Source organism: Vulpes vulpes, chromosome 15, assembly GCF_048418805.1.
Source record: "Vulpes vulpes isolate BD-2025 chromosome 15, VulVul3, whole genome shotgun sequence".
Classification (NCBI taxonomy): Eukaryota; Metazoa; Chordata; class Mammalia; order Carnivora; family Canidae; genus Vulpes; species Vulpes vulpes.
In genome coordinates, this window is record NC_132794.1 from 6,001,974 (window position 1) to 6,021,277 (window position 19,304).

General features: G+C 41.2%; 1 long non-coding RNA gene across 1 annotated transcript in view; it reads right to left on the reverse strand.

The window, feature by feature from the left end:
- Positions 1-19,304, reverse strand: part of LOC112910966 (uncharacterized) — a 62,165-nt gene that overhangs the window by 18,696 nt on the left and 24,165 nt on the right. The gene's annotated exons all lie outside the window — the stretch shown is intronic.

Genomic DNA, 19,304 nt, shown 5'->3' on the forward strand with positions numbered 1-19,304 from the left:
GGCAAAATAATCCCAATTCATGTTTGCATATAGTAGAAAATGCAAAAGGTCTGTTTGGCTGGGGGCACCTGGGTGGCTCACTGGTTAAGCCTCCGGCTCTTGATTTTAGCTGAGGTCATGGTCTCAAGGTGCTGAGATGGGCTCTGCACTGACCTGGAGCATGCTCAGGATTCTCTCCCCCTCTTCTTCTGCACCCCCCCACCCCCCCACCCCGCTTGTGCTGGGTGGGCTCCTTCTCTCTCAAAAAACAAATCCATAAAAATAAAAGATGTTTAGCTGCCCCTCTGCAAAGGCTGGATTTTGAGAACGAATTCTAATCAAATGAATCAAGGAGCTGTGGTTCTTTCTACTGTCTCTGCAAAATGAGGAAACCTTTAAGAATCTCTGAAAGTAAGAAAGAGTTCTTCCAGCACAAATGAGAACAGTTGCTTGGGAAACATGCTCTTGACGGGGGGGGAAAAAAGAAAGCTTTCTCTGATCAATCTTTACAGAGTTATGTACATTTTTTACATCTTATACAAGCTCAAAAGATTATAGATTAGCATATAGGCCGGAATCATGAGTTTTATCACAGAGGAATGCAGGGAGCGGAAGCATTGGTCAATATCTTAAGGACAAGATGGTTTCCTTTAGGCTACTTATGCACAAAGCAGATGTAGGATGCATGGGTGGTGGGCGGATAAGTCAAGTTTGGGGTTTGGTTTTTTTTTGGGGGGGGGGGTTTGGTTTGAACAAAGTTTATATACAGTCGTGTTGACTGGAAAAGAAATCTAAAATGGCATTCCTTGTATATCAGGCCTTTAGAGAGTTCTCTCATCATTTCCCCCTTTGGATTAATAATTTTTTACAGAAAGCATTGGCAAAAGCATTATTTTGCCCTTTGATGCCAGAGTGACTGCTTATCTGCCCTCGGTCCATCATGTCCCTCAATGCTAGATTCGATTTAAGTCACCCCAGGAGTCTGTGTAAGGGAGGGAGGGGTGTGGACAGTATAGCCTTTAGCAGGGAATGTTATAGTTGATATATATTTTTTTCAATGAGATCAAATTGTCATGCAAACATTGTGTTGTACTTTGAGATGAATTTTTGCCTTCACTTTTGTAACATTTATAACATAAATACATAAATAGCAATAAAAATCCAATTATTGACATTTGAAGCAATTTATGGGGACTAGGTACAGAATTAGAAAGAAAAGAATTGGGGCAGCCTGGGTGGCTCAGCGGTTTAGCGCCGCTTTCAGCCCAGGGTGTGATCCTGGAGACCTAGGATCAAGTCCCAAGTTGGGCTCCCTGCATGGAGCCTGCTTCTCCACCTGCTTCTCCCTCTGTCTGTGGCTCTGCCTCTCTCTCCTTGTGTCTCTCATGAATAAATAATAAAGTCTTAAAAAAAAAAAAGGAAAAGAGTTGGAAAAAATCCATTAGAGGTATTTTGTGATATTGAATTAATTGGAGTGTCTATTTTCTCTCTGTAGTTATTGGGGCCTTGTGATATGTTTGAGCTGATTGGTTTAAAATGATAATTAAGTTTTCTGTTATTACATGCAACAATTTCTCTGGACAGTTAGTTTCCACTGATAATTATATCTTGTAGTGGTTGTAATTCTATCTCCCAAAACATTTGGTTATCGATATCAATATTAGTGTAATTTTTATTAGAATAGAAAGCCAGTATTTCACCATATAACAGTAGAGTTATGATGAAAAGTACTCTGGTTACAAAATAAATCAAGAAGTATAATGGGATCCCTGGGTGGCGCAGCGGTTTGGCGCCTGCCTTTGGCCCAGGGCGCGATCCTGGAGACCCGGGATCGAATCCCACATCGGGCTCCCGGTGCATGGAGCCTGCTTCTCCCTCTGCCTGTGTCTCTGCCTCTCTCTCTCTCTCTGTGACTATCATAAATAAATAAAGATTTAAAAAAAAAAAAAAAAGAAGTATTACAAAGGTGTTTTGCAAACCTTGCCAACAACATCTTCTTTTCCCACATATCATATTAGTTTGTATAGGCATAGCCATTACAGGCCAAGTTACAGTGAATTCAGTGCTCCATTGTTGTTTAGGGCCTAACCATATGTTTTTCCTGAATTCACAGATGTCAGAAGATATTGGAATCCAATAAGAATCATTGCCTAATAAGCCCCATCTTTCTCCAATGGGAAGAACTCTGGTGGCATTTACAATAGTTTCTATTCCCATTATGACAAGTCCAGTTGGCCCTAAGTTTGGGTACCAAGGCAGTAATTGAATATTTATATAAGTTACAGGGATCTTCAATGATTTTCCACAGATTAGGAGAGCTGTACATTTTGGGTTTCTGTAGTTAATAAAGAAGGCCATTGACCCATAGTTACGTCAGAAGCTTCTGCGATGAATGGCAAAATTAGATTTAGGAGATGATTGAGTCCACCAAGTTCCCCCCAAAGTAGCATCTTTGATAGATGCCCTTTTTTTCTTATTTTGTCTTAGGCAACTCCACCCACAAAAACATGGTTTGTGAGTATGCTGAATATTTTGGCATGTTGAACAAACTGTCAGTAAGTTTCTCACATTGGACCTAGGGAACTTTCTTAATACATCATCACCTAAGTCTACACAGACACAATGGTCAATCTGTTGAGTATTATATATAATGCTATCTGAGTTAGATAGCACTTCTTGAAAGGCTTTTCCTAACAGAGGTATTTTATAAGTACCAATGTACTAAAAGGAACATTAGAGTAAGTCCAAGAGGTCATAAACATTTTATCTAAGTTCTTATCATAGTAAAGTACTTGGGTAATATTCAAAGTTATATTAATTAAATCAGCAAGTAACCATGATATTTTATCAGGACGTAAAAAAAGGAGGAGGTGAGAGCAAACATGTAGTTTTACTATCTTCTAATATCACAATTTTTTTTAAAAAAGAGTAGAAATACAAGCCTGGTCCCAAATCTTGGGAAAGCAATCTACCCTGCTGTCATCTAGTTCTCTTCCTAGTTTGTAGCTCAGATGTCTCTGATGATCCTTCAGTGGGTCACTAAACAATTAGGCACAAAGATTTTTGTCTATTCAGGAGCTATTGCAATTTCTTTACATCTTTTTTTTTTTTTTTTTTTTTTTTTTTTAGTTTGCAGGGCTTCAGGGAAAAGGAATTTTAATTCTCAAAGTCAAAAAGGTGGGAGAAAAATCAAAATGTTTGTTTGAAGAGTTGTAGCCAGGCATTGGAAGACACTAAAAGAAATCAGAATTGAGTCCAGTTTATAATGAATAGTATTAAAATCTAATATCTACAAAGATGTGTTATTGAAACATTTTCTATAATCACCCTCATTTTTTACCAAAGATAACCAAATTAATATCATTTTATTTGCAAAATAAACCCAGTTTTAATCAACTTGGCCTAATTACTTACATAAACAGGGTATGAATAGTGATTGTATAGCGTTTTTAAAAATCTGCTTTGCTGAAACTTTTTTATAAGAAACTTTTTTTTTTTTTTAAGATTTTATTTATTTATTCATGAGAGACACACAGAGAGAGAGAGAGAGAAAGAGAGAGAGGCAGAGACACAGGCCAAGGAGAAGCAGCCCGACATGGGACTTGATCCTGGGTCTTCAGGATCAGGCCCTGGGCTGAAGGCAACACTAAACCGCTGAGCCACCCAGGCTGCCCCTATAAGAAACTTTAGATTGAATTTTTAGTAGCCTGTCAAGGCCAGAACCCAAACCAAATTCTTGCTGTCAGATTCACCTACAATACCTGTAGATTTGGGTGAATTCTTCTTTTTGAGGTCCCCAAAATATCCTGAGGTTCCTTCACTTGCCAGGAAGTGACATTCTTTACCCATCTTGTGAGGCTGCTGGAAATCTGCAAGCAAGATAGCAGGCCAACATTTTTTTTTTAATTTTTATTTATTTATGATAGTCACAGAGAGAGAAAGAGAGAGGCAGAGACACAGGCAGAGGGAGAAGCAGGCTCCATGCCCCGGGAGCCCGACGTGGGATTCGATCCCAGGTCTCCAGGATCGCGCCCTGGGCCAAAGGCAGGCGCCAAACCGCTGCGCCACCCAGGGATCCCGGCCAACATTTTTAAGGGGCTTTATTGGCTCCAGAAAGTCAGCCTTAGTTCCTTAAAGCTGTCTGGTCATATCTGAGTCTATGCATGTCTCTCTCAAATATGACATTCCAGTCTAAGTCTTGGTAAAATAACCAATGTTTCCAATGGTGGCCTGTTACAAGGAGAACAGATTCTTACTGAACATATGCAAACAATTCTAACTGCTCTGAAAGAAAGAATACTCACTGAAGGTTTCTGAATTTTGGAAGATTTCAGATAGAAAAGATAAATGTTTCAGTTTGTTCACAAAAATACATAAAAATGCAGCCCTGGTAGCTCAGAGGTTTAGCGCCGCCTTCAGCCCAGGGTGTGATCCTGTAGTCCTGGAATCAGATCCCACATCAGGCTCCCTGCTTGGAGCCTGCTTCTCCCTCTGCCTGTGTCTCTGCCTCTCTCTCTCTCTGTGTCTCTCATGAATAAATAAATAAAACCTTTTTTAAAAAATGTATGTCATCATATTTCTGTAATTCACAGATACCTTAAGAGAAAAAGTTTCCTTAAATCTGGAAGAGTAGACTTTAAAGGATCAGTAATGTTTCAAACAAAAGTCATAAAAAAATCATAATCATCTTCCTCAATTCATTCAGTCCTATATTATTAATTCTTGTTCTGTTTGAATGCAGCTTTCCCACCAGTTCTGGAAATTCTTTCTCAGCTTAGTTTTGTGATCTAAAAAAATCAGAAACCTGTGTTTGTCAAAAAGTCCTTTTCATGAATCTCCTTACAGGTGAAACACATTTTCAAGAGCATCAGAACAGTAACTATAAATGGCAAAAAGACTCAGAATGGACATTGTTAAAGATCTGATTGGAGTTTATTACAATGCAGTTGACAAAGAAATACAGTTGTTTTGTTGACACACATTTCAATAACTAGAATGTCAACTGATGACCTTATACCAGGTCATATTAAAATTTTAGGGATTCATATAATTTCTAAAATAGTTATAGCATTTCAGACTGCCTTGAGGGCTCAGTTGGTTGAGAATCTGACTATTGATTTTGATTCAGGTCAGGATCTCAGGGTTGTGGAATTGAGCCCTGCGTGGAGCTCTGTGCTCAGCAGGGAGTCTGCTTGGGATTTTCTCTCCCTCTGTGTCTGCCCCTCCCCCTCATTCACATCCTCAACACATTCTCTCTCTCTCTCTCTCTCTCTCTCTCTAAGTAAATAAGCCTTTAAAAAGTTATAGCATTTGCCCATACAATATAACCTGAGAAGATTAATCATCATTTGTTTAACAATGCTTCCCATAAAACTTAACACAACAAATAAGCAACCATAACTAGTGAAAAGGATTTCATTTACAATTCAAATCTTTGGGAAGTTTTGTTAAAAAGCTCAGATGGTTTTAAAGCACTTGCCTAAATAGTATTACAGATCACTATAAAACTTAACATTTGGGCGTGAGGAGGCTCAGTCAGTTAAGCGTCTGCCTTCAGCTCAGGTCATGATCCCAGGGTCCTGGGATGGAGCCCCATGTCAGGCTCCCTGCTCAGGGGCGAGCCCTCTCCCTCTGCCCCTCTCCTCTCTGCTTGTGCTCTCGCTCTCACTCTCACTCTCTCTCAAATAAATAAAATCTTTTAAAATGTTTAAACTCATTCCAATCTTAATTAGTCTTGGCCATGCATAAAATTCTTTTCCAACGATACCCCATCACAGACCTACAACTTTCCTTTTCTTTTTTTTTTTTTTTCAACTTTCCTTTTCATTTAGATTTTTGTCCTAAGCTTTCTCTCTCTAAATAACCAGTCTCATTTGAGAACAAAATTAGTTTCCTTTCTCTCAACAAACATATATTCCCATTCCTCATACCTTTCTTTTCAAAAACACATCTTACCTTCCTACAGAGTTGCTATCATTTTCTAACAGTCTCAAGCACATTTATCAGAATTCTTAATGCTTAGAAACCTTAATTTCTAGTAAAAATTAAGTAGTAACCACTTTGAACTGTTACAGCAGAACACTTTAGATCAGGAATTTATAAATACATTTCATAATTTCTAGCTAACATTTTTTTTTATAGTACAACTTTTGGTAAAACACAAAGCATGTTTACCGAAAGACCTAGTATCCCCAGTTTCTCTGCGATAAGAAAGCAAAGGCAGACAAACTTACGTTCAGTAATCAGTGTTCCAGTATTCTATCTTATTTGGCAAAGACTTAGATATCCAATGAATTCAACCAAATTTATCATTTAACTTAGCAAAACTCAAAGTTTTAGGTTACCAAAGATTTTGAAAGCTACAACAAACCTTTTTACTTACTTATTTGTGTGTAACAATTAGCCAGGTAAACATGAAACAGACTAAATCAATCATCATTTTAAGTCATCTTTTGCTGAAAATGGCACCAGAGATGACATAAGCTTATTTTATTTTTAGTAAACCTTCGTAGAATAATAGTTTTATACTTAATGCAGATCACTCTAAACACGTCTTATTAAACCAACAAACTTAAACTAGTTTTAATATTGAACATTTTTCCAGATCACATAAACTTGAAAAACATTTGGGTCAATCTCTAAGTTTTAGAATGTCTAATTCTTATAAGCACTTGCCTTTAAGCCAAGTAAATAGAATTCTTTTGCAACTTAATTTTAGCAATACCCTCCAGAGGTAGAAAAAATATCTCATATTTATAACACACATGGACATATACACACAAACAAGATGCAAACAAAATCCAGCCTTTGTTTCATTAATATCTGTGGAGAGGACATTAAAGACCCAATTTCCAAATATCTCCCTTTTATTAAAACAAATCAAACCGCAAGATAGCATTATAATTTATGGACCTGTGAATTAGTCATTTCCCATTTTCCAATATAACCTAGCTGGTTTTGTCCAAAGATGCCAAAAGCTACAGCAACAAATAAACCAAATGAGGCCCAGAATACCTTGGAGTGTTAGGTCCTCCCAAAAGCCAAGGGCTTCACTGATTCAACCAAATAGCTTTCTACTTTCTCATTGCTTAGTCTTGTAGTACACTTTCCCTAATTGTGCATGCAAAAAAAAAAGCTATTATAGGGGGTGCCTGGCTGGCTCAGTTGGTAGAGTATGCAACTCTTGATCTAGGGGTTGTAAGTTTGAGCCCCACATTGGGTGTAGAGATTACTTAAAATAGTATCTTAAAAAGAAAAGAAAACTGGGATCCCTGGGTGGCGCAGCGGTTTAGCACCTGCCTTTGGCCCAGGGCGCGATCCTGGAGACCCGGGATCGAATCCCACGTCAGGCTCCCTGCATGGAGCCTGCTTCTCCCTCTGCCTATGTCTCTGCCTATGTCTCTGCCTCTGTGTGTGTGTGTGTGTGTGTGACTATCATAAATAAATAAAATCTTAAAAAAAAAAAAAAGGAAAACTAATTTAGATGTATCAAAAGGACTCCATTTGGACCACCTGAGATTCAGATCATCCTTAAATTTTCCCACTGGAGCACCTGGGTGGCTCAGGCAACTAGCTGGGCGTCCAACTCTTGGTCTCAGCTCAGGTCTTGGTCTAAGGGTCTTAATCTCAGGGTCATGAGGTCACACCCATGTTGGAAAAGAAAAGAAAAGAAAGAAAAGAAAAGAGAAGAGAAGAGAAGAGAAAAGAAAAGAAAAGAAAAGAAAAGAAAAGAAAAGAAAAGAAAAGAAAAGAAAAGAAAAGAAAAGAAAAGAAAAGAAAAGGAAAAATGTTTCCCCCTTAAGTAAGCACTTGTAAGTGCTTACTTACACTTGTAAGCACTTGTAAGTGCTTACTTAAGTAGTGGCTCTGTGTGTTTTGTACATATAGCCTGCTGAAGATCCTGTGGGTGGTTGTTGGTTTTCTAGGAGCTGTTTTGGCTTTTAAAGCACAATTCCCTACCCATTTTGGTTTTCATTTTGGAATAGGGCTTGAGCAAAATCTAAGGATGTTGAGTGTGATGGATCAAGAGGGTACTGCTTGTGTCACTTCCAACGAGCCATAATACAGTCTCTTATGTGTCTCAGTTTCCCCCAGTGAGCTCTAAGACCATTGAGGAGGTGGGGGCAGCTGGGTGGCTTAGTCAGTTAAGCATCTGACTCTTGATCTCAGCTCAGGTCTTGATCGCAGGGTTGTAATTTCAAGCCCCGTGTTGGGCTCATGCGGGTGTGGAGCCTACTTTAAAAAAAAAAAAAAGAAAGAAAGAAAAAGAAAAAAGGACCATTGAGTGGGACTTGAAGCACTGGATGATCAATCTTTATGTGTGTGTCCCCAGATGTGTCAATCACTTTATGAAACAGGAGATGTCCCTATGGGACCCTTACACATCTCAAGGAATACCCTCACACACTTCCGTCGTCACCTGAAAGTGCCGTTAGGCCAGAAGGGACAAGTGTCCCTTTTCTTCAAAGCTGAGTGATTCAGTCTCTCTTATTTCTAGCTAGAAAATTTACTCAAGCTTTATATAAATAACATCAATTAGTATAATGTCAAATTGAAACAACCTACCCATAATTCCAACCTCTCTAGATTATTCCCACCTACAGAACATTACCAGTAACCCTTAATAGCTTAAATAAAAGTCAAGACTGTTAAATTAAGATGTCTGATCATTAGGAGAACTCACCAGATACACCTGTGAGGGGATAAAAAGCTGAAGGGGCACAAAAGGCCCCTGGTGATACCAAGCATGAGGCCCAGAGGACCCCCAGGTGTTTCTCAGGCTAGCTGCTCTGATATCCTGCCCACCATGCCAAGAAATGGTGATGCAAAATGCACAAAACGTTTTTAAAAATTTAAAGAGAAGAGTTTCATTTGAGCCAAGTTTCCTGAGCAGCTGCCCAGGAAACAGGCTCTTCACAGGGAAGAAAGTGCTCTGGAGAATGAACAGTTTTACTTTTTTTACATCTTGTAAAAGTTCAAAAGATTGTAGATTAGCATATAAGCATAGAAGCATTGATCGCTATCTCAAGGAGAAGATGGTTTTCCTTTAGGCTTCTCATTCACAAAGCACGTGTACAATGCCTGGGTGGTGGGCCATAAATCAGGCTTCTGGTTTGAACAATGCTTGTGTACAGTCATGCTGACCTAGAAATAACTCTAAATTGATGTCCCTTGTATATCAGGCCCTTAAAGAGAGTTTTTCTCTCATCACTGCACATTTCTGCTTCAAGAAAACATGAAGTATTCAATAGTGGTAGAGAGAATTCTTTCCATGGAATGCCACCTTGGCTGGTAGGTGAGGCTGAACTGACCAAACTAAAAGACAGGCTTGGAGCTTATCTTTCTGCCTTTCCCTGCTGCTGGACCATCCGAAGCCATAGCCAGGCTACTGACTCCTCTTCTCACTAGAGACATAGATAAATTAGGAGGAAGAAGCAACCTCATGAAATGATAGCATCTCCTCCTGCCTCCCTGCCTCCCTGCCTCCCTTCTAGTGTCTGCCTTTCAGGCAGAAGAAGAGGACATCACCGTTCTCCACCCCTACTATACCCCACTTCACTACCGCATCCCCCCAAGGAGTAGGATCACTGATTCCTAGTAAGGCAAGAATTTGAACAAAACAAAACAAAACAAAACACTGAAAAATGTCCTTGACTGTGCAGCAGTGGTGGGAAAGGACCAGCAGTACCTGGCCTTCAAAGACAACCCAATTTGAATGACTCAGATCTCCCCTATTGCTTCATTTGGAAAGCTCTCAAAGAAAGCACTAACAACTAAAGGCTGAATTATTCTACCAACATGTGGAAAGGAAGTATGAAGGCCAAGACATCTCAAGATCAACCAGTCTATATCTAGTTCAGGTTAAGCCAGCAATCATGCCACTCTGACCTCTGCTTCCACTGTCACATCTACCCTGACCCTCCTTATTGAGTGAAGTGGATCTTGATGGATAAACCGGGATAATCTCCCCTTCACCATTTAAAAATCTTTAACTTTATTACATATGTCAAGTCCTTTGGCCACATAAGGTAACATATTCACAGGTTCTGGAGATTAAACAGTGGACATTGCGGGGGGGGGGGCATTATTCTAGCTACTATAAAGACCATATCATTGTGAAAATGAAGATGACAACAAGAGCAACTCCATAGAGAAGCAGCCTCTTATCAGCTTATTCATGAACTTGGTGTTGAAATGTTAGAGGGACGCCATAAGGTTCCAAGCACCACCAGAGAAATAATCAGAAGCACCACGATAGCTATTAGATAAGAGACACACCTGACTGGAAAATAGGAAAAGTGGGGGCATTTACCAGAGACTGAGGGATCCCTAAAGAAAGTTCAACTGACAATTTTATTGTTAAAAGCTTTGAGATCTGGGGGGACCCGGGTGGCTCAGTGGTTGAGCATCTGCCTTTGGCTCAGGGCATGATCCCGGGGTCCTGGGATCGAGTCCCACATTGGGCTTCCCACAGGGAGCCTGCTTCTCCCTCTACCTATGTCTCTGCCTCTCTCTCTCTCTGTCTTATGAATAAATAGATAAAAATCTTTTTTAAAAAACCCCACAACTTTGAGATCTGTGAGTGGAACAGATCCAATGACGAATGTTGGTTTTCTTCTTGAAATCAGCATAAATCATGCAAATAACTGGATTTGAAATCCTGGTTAAGATATGGACTTACTGTCAGATACCAACAGAGACGATCATACCAAAGATAAGTATCAAAGATCAACAAGCCCTGTGGCTAGGCAAACAAGACAACAAAACTTGGTGAATTTCAACGGCAATATTTACAACGTTCCAAGGGCTAGATTTAAAGGTGGTTTGAAACAGCAAAATTCAGCAGAAGAATCGTTCCCAACCTTAGGAAGATCAGCAAGGAACTGAGGGTGGATCAGTAAGCAAGTCCTAGACCTGTTGCTCTACACGCTAAGTTGAGTGGTCAGACAAACCAATCAGGTAGTGAATTCAGGCAAAAGGAGGGACAACCATTTAATTGACAGAAGTACATGTTTGGGAAAAATAGTGCTAGAATTAATATTACAGTGAGAAATACAACCCATAGAGCCAATAAGGTTATGGACTACTTTATTTTTAAGATTTTGTTTATTTGTTTGAAACACACAGAGAGAAAGAACACAAACAGGGGGAGAGGAGCAGAGGGAAAGGAAGAGTGGGAAGCAAACAGACTCCACACCAAGCAGGAAACCCAAAGCAAGGCTCGATTCCAGAACCCTGGGATCATTACCTGCACTGAAGGCAGATGCTTAACCAGCTGAGCCACCCAGGTTCCCCAGTTATGGTCTCCTTTAAATACTTAAAGCTGTTCGCCAACTCGGGAACAGAGTGACGCTGTTCATTCCGGGGAATACAATTCACAAAGGGGAACTAAATCATTACACAACATTAGGTCTTGCAGGTCTAAAACGAAACAGAGAATAGAGGAGTACCCCATTTCTTAATTCAAAACCTGAGTCAAGTACAGCAATGGAAAAAGAAGAGTCCAGTGACTCACAGCTGCTACCAACTCCATCCAAGTATCATACTGGACTATCAAATTCTTTTTTTTTTAAAGGCATTCAGCCTGTAGAAAGTAAAGATTGGGATAGCATTATAAATGGGTCTCAATCCAGAGCAAGGTGGACAGAAAATACAAACATCATTCAAAGAACAAATGGGGCCTTTCATCAAACTATTTCTTGTTCAGGACTAGTCTTGGGATCCCTGGGTGGCTCAGCGGTTTAGGGCGTGGTCCTGGAGTCCCGGATCCAGTCCTACATCGGGCTCCCTGCACGAGGCCTGCTTCTCCCTTTGTGTCTCTGCCTCTGTGTATGTATGTGTGTGTCTCATGAATAAATAAATAAAATCTTAAGAAAAAAAAAAGGACTAGTCCTCGAGCCTCTGACATTTCTTCCTCATAGGACTTCAGAGAATGAGTTTAGCAAGCCCTATATCCATGGCTTTTATGTCAATTTTCACCCAATCATGATCATGACTGGGGTTGGAGAAACGAGTTCTCTAATGGAAACCAAATCTTTACCACAGACTCAAAGGAATGTCAGCAGTGACTAGAGATGTGCCCAGAACTTGAGTGACTTGGGATCATCTTGCCAATGCAAGGTGATTCATCTTGAGGCAGGCACATCCAGAAGGCAGCACTGAAATGCAAGGTGAAATACCTCAACTATTTCCAACATAGTGAGAACAGGGGAAACAAAGAGAAGTCACAATTTACTGGAAACTGAACTTTTCCTAGCTTTGCCCACTTGATTTTACTAAATGATATTCATGGTGATGGTGATGGTGGTGATGATGGTGGTGATGATGGTAATGGTGATGATGATGTTGGTGGTGATGGTGGTGGTAATAATGATAATGGTGACAATAGTGATGATGATGGTGGGGGTGGGTGATGGTGGTGGCAGTGGTAGTGGCAGTCACATACAGGCTTGAATCAAAGAGCAAATTGACAATCTTTCCATTGGGAACTAGGGGTATATCAACACTCAGATGAATTAAGTTAAATCTGCAGTGTTTGTTTTGGTGACTGGCACAATCCAAGCACAGGCAGTGACCTCAAATGCACAAATTTCATAGCCTCACGGGGCCCATTTGCTGTCAGAAATCTGCACGTGTTCTGTATGTTGGCAGCCCACTTTAGGATCCAAGATACCTAATGATGAATGAAGTATCAGGATCTCTTAGTAAAGTGAATTTTAGTATAGCTGAATATTCAAGCAGTCTTGAGTGTGTGCACACAACCACACGTGTGTGAGGAGATAATCAGAACGAAAATTGTAACAGCTTATAATGTAACAGCTTATAATCTGAGCTAATTTGCTGTGGGGTTTTTTTTGCTGTGTTTTTTAACTTGTTAAAGAAAACACATATAAAAATTTTATTTTTTTTTAAGATTTTATTTATTTATTCATGAGACACACACAGAGAGAGGCAAAGACACAGGCAGAGGGAGAAGCAGGCTCCATGCAGGGAGCCCGACGTGGGACTGGATCCCAGGACTCCAGGATCATGCCCTGGGCTGAAGGCGGAACTAAACCACTGAGCCACTGGGGCTGTCCCATATAAAAATTTTAAATGCAAATGTTAAATTATATTTAAAAGCAGCATGTTTAGTATTGTTAGATAGTTGTTGAACACTGTAAATGTACTAATGCCACTGGATTGTACACTTTAAAATAGTTAATTGCATATTATGCGAATTTTACTTCAATTTAAGAAAAATACTGGTAGAATCAAGTATTTTTTTAAGATTTTGTTTATTTGTGAGAGACACACAGAGAGAGAGAGGCAGAGACATAGGCAGAGGGAAAAGCAGGCTCCATGCAGGGAGCCCGACATGGGACTTGATCCTCAAACTCCAGGATCAGCCGAAAGCAGGCGCTAAACTGCTGAGCCACCCAGGGATCCCCAAATAAGGTTTTGAATGTTTTAAGTCTCTGTTATGCTACACCCTTCTGAACATACAAATAGAGTAGTTTTATAATATTATTATTATTATTAGTGCAGTTAATTTTATTTGATTCTCAAATTTTCACAGGCTTTGGAAAATGTCCAGAAGAATGTATCTCTAAATAAATCTTTCATGAGCTGTCAAATTTTTTCATTCTAAAATCACTCCAAACTTATAGAAATGTTGTAAAAATTGAAAATGGAGTCAAGAGGCCAGGCTCATCTATTTTTGCTAATAATGCTGTATCTGGTTTCTCTGAATGGAAAGGAAAATGAGAAGACATTCAGATGGGAATAATATTTTATATTATTTGATTATAATGAAATGTCATATTAGGTTCCCTCTCATGTTGGTTTTTCCTTAATGAAAATTATGTCAAAGTGAACTCTTTTTATCAATTATAATGCTTCTGAACAGAGTGCCTAGGTGGCTCAGTTGGTTAGGCATCTGCTTTTTTCTCAGGTCATGACTGCAGGGTCCTGGGATTAAGCCCTGCAGCAGGCTCCTTGCTTCCCCATCTCCCTCTGCTGCTCCCCCTACTTGTGCTTTCTTTCTCTGTCAGATAAATAAAATCTGTTTAAAAAATTATAATGCTTCTGAGAAAGGACTCAGAAAAAAATATCTTTGTTTATTAAAGATTTTATTTATTTATTCATGAGAGACACAGAGAGAGAGAGAGAGAGAGAGAGGCAGAGCCACAGGAAGAGGGAGAAGCAGGCTCCATGCAGGGAGCCTGACGTGGGACTCGATCCCGGGTCTCCAGGATCACGCCCTGGGCTGAAGGCAGACGCTCAACCGATGAGCCACCCGGGCTGCCCAGAAAAAAAAAAAAATTTTTTTTTAAATTACAATTGACCCTTGAACAACACAGGGGTTAAGGAAACCAACTCCCATATACCTGAAAATCCATTTATAACATTTAACGCCCCCAAAACTTAACTACTAATAGCCTATTGTTGCAAAAACCTTACCAGTAAAGAGCCAATTAACACATATTTTGTATAGGTATTATATACTGTATTCTTATAATAAAGTAAGCTAGAGAAAAGAAAAATGTTATCAAGAAAATCATGGAACTGAGGAGTAACACTTGATGGATGAACACTGGCCTCCCACATGTTGGCAAATTAAATTTAAATTTAAAAATGTAAAAAAAAATAATGTGGAAGACAAAATTCATTTACAGTACTCTACTGTATGTATCGAATAAAATCTGGACCTGTGCAGTTCAAACCCATGTTGCTCCAGAGTCAAATGTAATGTAAAAGTAGCATTAAGAGAAACCTTTTTTTCTGCTTTTAGTTGTTATTCTGGTCAACCCTCCAAACCACAGATGTGGGGCAACGTCTAACCAAAAGGAAACAGCTTCCTCCTGTAAGTTATAAATGAGGCATCCCTCAAACCGTGTCAATTGAACACATTTACATCACTGCACTTGCCTTCAAAAACCAGAACTCTTTCGTGAGTCAGGTAGAATGAGTGAGTGCCCCTTAACAATGGGGTATTTCTGCTCGATTCTCCAATAGTATGAAGTGGCTGCCCGTTTGAGGGGGTGGTTCTCTTTGGAAGCCACAGAAACTGAGTGATCTGGAAGAGATGCAGAGTGTTCCTGAGCTGAAAGTGCTCTTCCAAAATTCAAATGTTGAACCTAATCCCTATTCGGATGGTACCTGGAGGGAAGGACGTGACTAGGTAATGGGAGGGGTGAGGGGGAGCCCTTGTGAATGGGATCAGTTCCCTTTTAAAAAGACCCCAGAGGGATGCCTGGGTGGCTCAGCGGTTGAGCATCTGCCTTCGGCTCAGGGAGTGATCCCATACTCCCGGGGATCGAGTCCCACATCGGGCTTCCTGCGAGGAGCCTGCTTCTCCATCTGCCTCTCTCTGTGTCTCTCATGAATAAATAAAATCTTTAAAAAAATTTAAAAAATTAAAAATAAAAAGACCCCAGAGATCTGCTTTCCCCTTTCTTCCAAACTGAGGACACAGCAAGAAGACAACCATCTATGAACCAGGAAACAGGTTCTCACAAAACATCAAAACTACCACTGCCTTGATCTTGGACTTCCCAGCCTCCAGAACGGAGAGAAATAAATGTCTGTTGTTTATAAGCCACCAGTCTGTGGTATTTTGTTACAGCAGCCGGCACAGACTAAGATGCTTCCTTTCCATGGAAAAGTTAAGATTCACCTGTGAGCAGAGAAGAATAAATAACATGACCACTTTCTAGCTGGCTTAATGTTCTTTCCAAAATACCAATCAGTACTATGGACTGCCGAACAGGAGGCTCATAATAACAAGAATTCCAAGTAAATTAGCTAATCATAATTATTTATATAGTCACGAATCCATAAAGTTTGCAACTAGGCTAGAAACATGCAGTGCACGGTGACTTCAACAACCACGGGTCATCTTAGGGCTGTGTTCCGGCATTTCTAGCCGACTCATTCAGCACAGAGGTCGTCCTGTCAGATCCCTCCACCAAAAGATATCCCAAATCCCTCCTTCCACGGATCTCCTTCCCCAGAGCCCACATTCCTTAGCTAGACTGCTTTACAAGGTCTCATCCAGTCTCCTAGATCTTCCTTCTGGCAACAACTGACCTCATGTATCAGCCTCTCAGCCTGACCTCAGCTCCACTGGGGAGACCAGACCAATGACCTCAGCCCCCCTTCATTGCTTCCTCACTGCCTTACACATCCTCGTCAGTGCTTCCTTCTCTAACCACATTTCCCTTCTTCAAACACACCAAGGCTGATCCTATCTCAGGACCTTTGTACTAGCTGTTTCCTCTGTCCAGAAGCCTTCTCCATCAGAGCCACCAAAGGCTCAAGACATCTTAACCTTTCACTTCTCTCCTCAGAGGCCCTCCCTGACTATCCTATCGCCAGCAGCCCCAGCATGCTCTCTATTGTGACATTTTTTTCTTCCTTCAAGGCACTATTGCTATATGAAAGTATCTTGTTTACTTATTTATCGTATTCCCACTAGAATGAGCCCCATGAGGACAGGGAGGCTTGAGCCTTGTGTTCATAGCTACATCCCCAGGACCTGAGGCACCAGAGACAGGGCAAGAAATTTCTCGCTATTATTGATTTCACCCTCTCAATTTCCCTCAGAACCCTGACATCACCAGCAGTTCTGCCCTAGATTAGGCTCAGAATTCTCCTCTCTAGAAATCCTCAGCCACCTCTGTATCATCAACCAGACTGTGTCAGTGCATGATTTTCCAAAGTGGGATATGTGGACCTCTGAGTGGAGTGGTGGTGAGGATACTTGTGCGAACGTATGCAAAGATGCTAAGAGTTCTTTTTTTTTTTTTTTTTTTTTTTTAAGATGCTAGGAGTTCTTAAGGAATTTTAAAAATGTTGTGTTTTCATGTGCCGATCCAACATTCTGGATCATCTAGCACAGATTCCCACTTTTGATCAAGCACTGCCTAGTTTTAGTGCCTGTATTGGGTGTGTGTTTAGGTTTAGCAACAAGTGGGACCAGCTTCCTGGTTTTATAGGAAAAGCACATACACGTACATGGTTATATGTTGCAGCATCCTTTGCAGGAGCAAAAGACTGGACACTATTTGAAAGCAAATAATAGAGAATTGATGTAAAACTGTTTGGTACATCTATACAGTGGAATACAGTTTAGCAGTAAAAAGAAGGAGGAATCTTACAAGTGCTAATAAATTAAAAAAAAAAAAAACGATTCTTAAAAATATTGAACAGTGCAATCAACATCCAGATCAAGAAATAGAAAACATGACCAGCCCCCTAAAATCTTTCTCATCCAGTCACTAGCTCCCCATCCCACACTCAAAGAGGCACTAATACCCTGACTTCTAACAGACTAGATTTGCCTGCCTTTGTACATTATATGAATGGAATCACACTACATATTCTTTTGGATTTAGCATCTTGGCTTTCAACGTAGTGTTTATGAGATTCATCCACTTGCTGGGTGTAATTGCAGAGAGCTCTGTCATGGCTGATAGTCTTCCACTCATTCATCCACTCTCCTGCTGATGGGCATTTAGGCTGCCGCTGGTTGGGCCTATGAAAATAGGTTAGCTACGAATACTCCACTTTATGTCTCCTGGAGAACAGACGTAAGCAATTTTGTTGGATATATTTCTAAGAGTGAATTACTGAATATAGATTGTTTGCTTACCTTTAAAAGATAATGCCAAGTGGTTTTCCTATTGAGTTCCGGTCGCTTCATATGCTTATGTTGGCCAATTAAACAAATAATCTGGGGGGCACCTGGGTGGCTCAGTGGTTGAGCATCTCCCTATGGCTCAGGTCGTGATCCCAGGGTCCTGGGATCCAGTCCCACATCAGGCTCCCCACAGGGAGCCTGCTTCTCCCTCTACCTATGTCTTTGCTTCTCTGTGTCTCGTGAACAAATAAAATCTAAAAAAACTAACTAAATAAAAACAATCTGGTCCCAAGCAAACATCTGTAGGCCACCTATGGTCTACTCCATCTTTAATTCTCGTGGGAGAAATTTGTGTTCAGATCTTAGCCTGTCATTCCCTTCTTAAGACTTTGCAATGTCTCCTTGGAGAATGGCCAAACTCTTTAGCCTGGCATCAAAGGCTTCCTGCAGGTTGCCTTTCTCTCTTTGCCTGTTTTCTCTCATTTTCACTGTGCATTCTCCATGTGTCCATCACTGCCACTTAGCAGGCCCTGGAGGACTGTCACATTCTAGGATGTCTGCATGCCCTGATCTCTGCTGCCCCCCCCCCCCCCCCCCCCACACACACACACTGCTCCACCGCCTGTGGCTTTCCCTTTCCCTTGCTAGGACTTGGGTGTCCTGTCTCTTCTCTAAACCACCACCCAGAGTCCTCACCATACATGTCCTGGCTGCTGTCTCTCTACTCCAGGGCCTAACATAATGCCTGGCACAGGGGCAGGTGCTCAGTGCATGTTTGTGCCACAAACTCAGTTACTCTCTGATGGGTTTTCAGTTTGTTTTTTGTAATGCAGATAGGACTGGGGAAATAAAGAGAAAAGGATACATTTCCACCGTACCCTGCTCCCAGTTGTTCTCCACAGAAGCAACCACTTTCTTGTGAATTCTTCCTGAGTTATCCAATGAATGCATAACGTTATACTCAATACTTAAATATCCAGCAGGCACCATGCAGAAAACAAGGCAGAGAACAGAGATGCGGGGGTTGCAATTTTAACTGAAAGGGCAGCATAGGTCTGGGTGAGAGGATCAATTTTGTGCAAAGACCCGAATGAAGAAGAGAGCCATGCTGGTCTGAGGCAGAGGGAACAGCAGGTGCCACGCCTGGTGGAGAATAGGAACATAAGGAGCAGCGGTGAAAATCACTGAACCTGGGCAACCCGAGTGGCTCAGCTGCTGAGCATCTGCCTTCGGCTCAGGGCGTGACCCCAGGGTCCTGGGATCCAGTCCTGCATCAGGCGCCCTGCATGGAGCCTGCTTCTCCCTCTGCCTGGGTCTCTGCCTCTCTCTGGGTCTCTCACGAATAAATAAATAAATCATAAAAAGAAAAGGAGGTGCATAGTCCGGTGGTTTTCAAAATTCCCTTCCTCATTCAAGAGCGGCCTCACCCCTCTCTGTGGCAGCTCACTCTTGCATCATGAGAAGGGGCCTCAGTTTACCCGGCCTCTAAATGAGGCACAGCTCCTGTTTCCGGTCTTTTGGACGCACAGCATTTCTACGTTTCCTTCTTTCCAAGAATTCCAGCCGACAATGTTGATGATCAACTCGCAAGCCCGCACGATTCGTCCTTGCAACATGCGACCTCCGTGGCTCCGGGGACCCCAGCTCAGACCCCAGGCCCCGACCCTTCCTCCCCCACCCCCCCACCAAGCCCCCGCCTGAT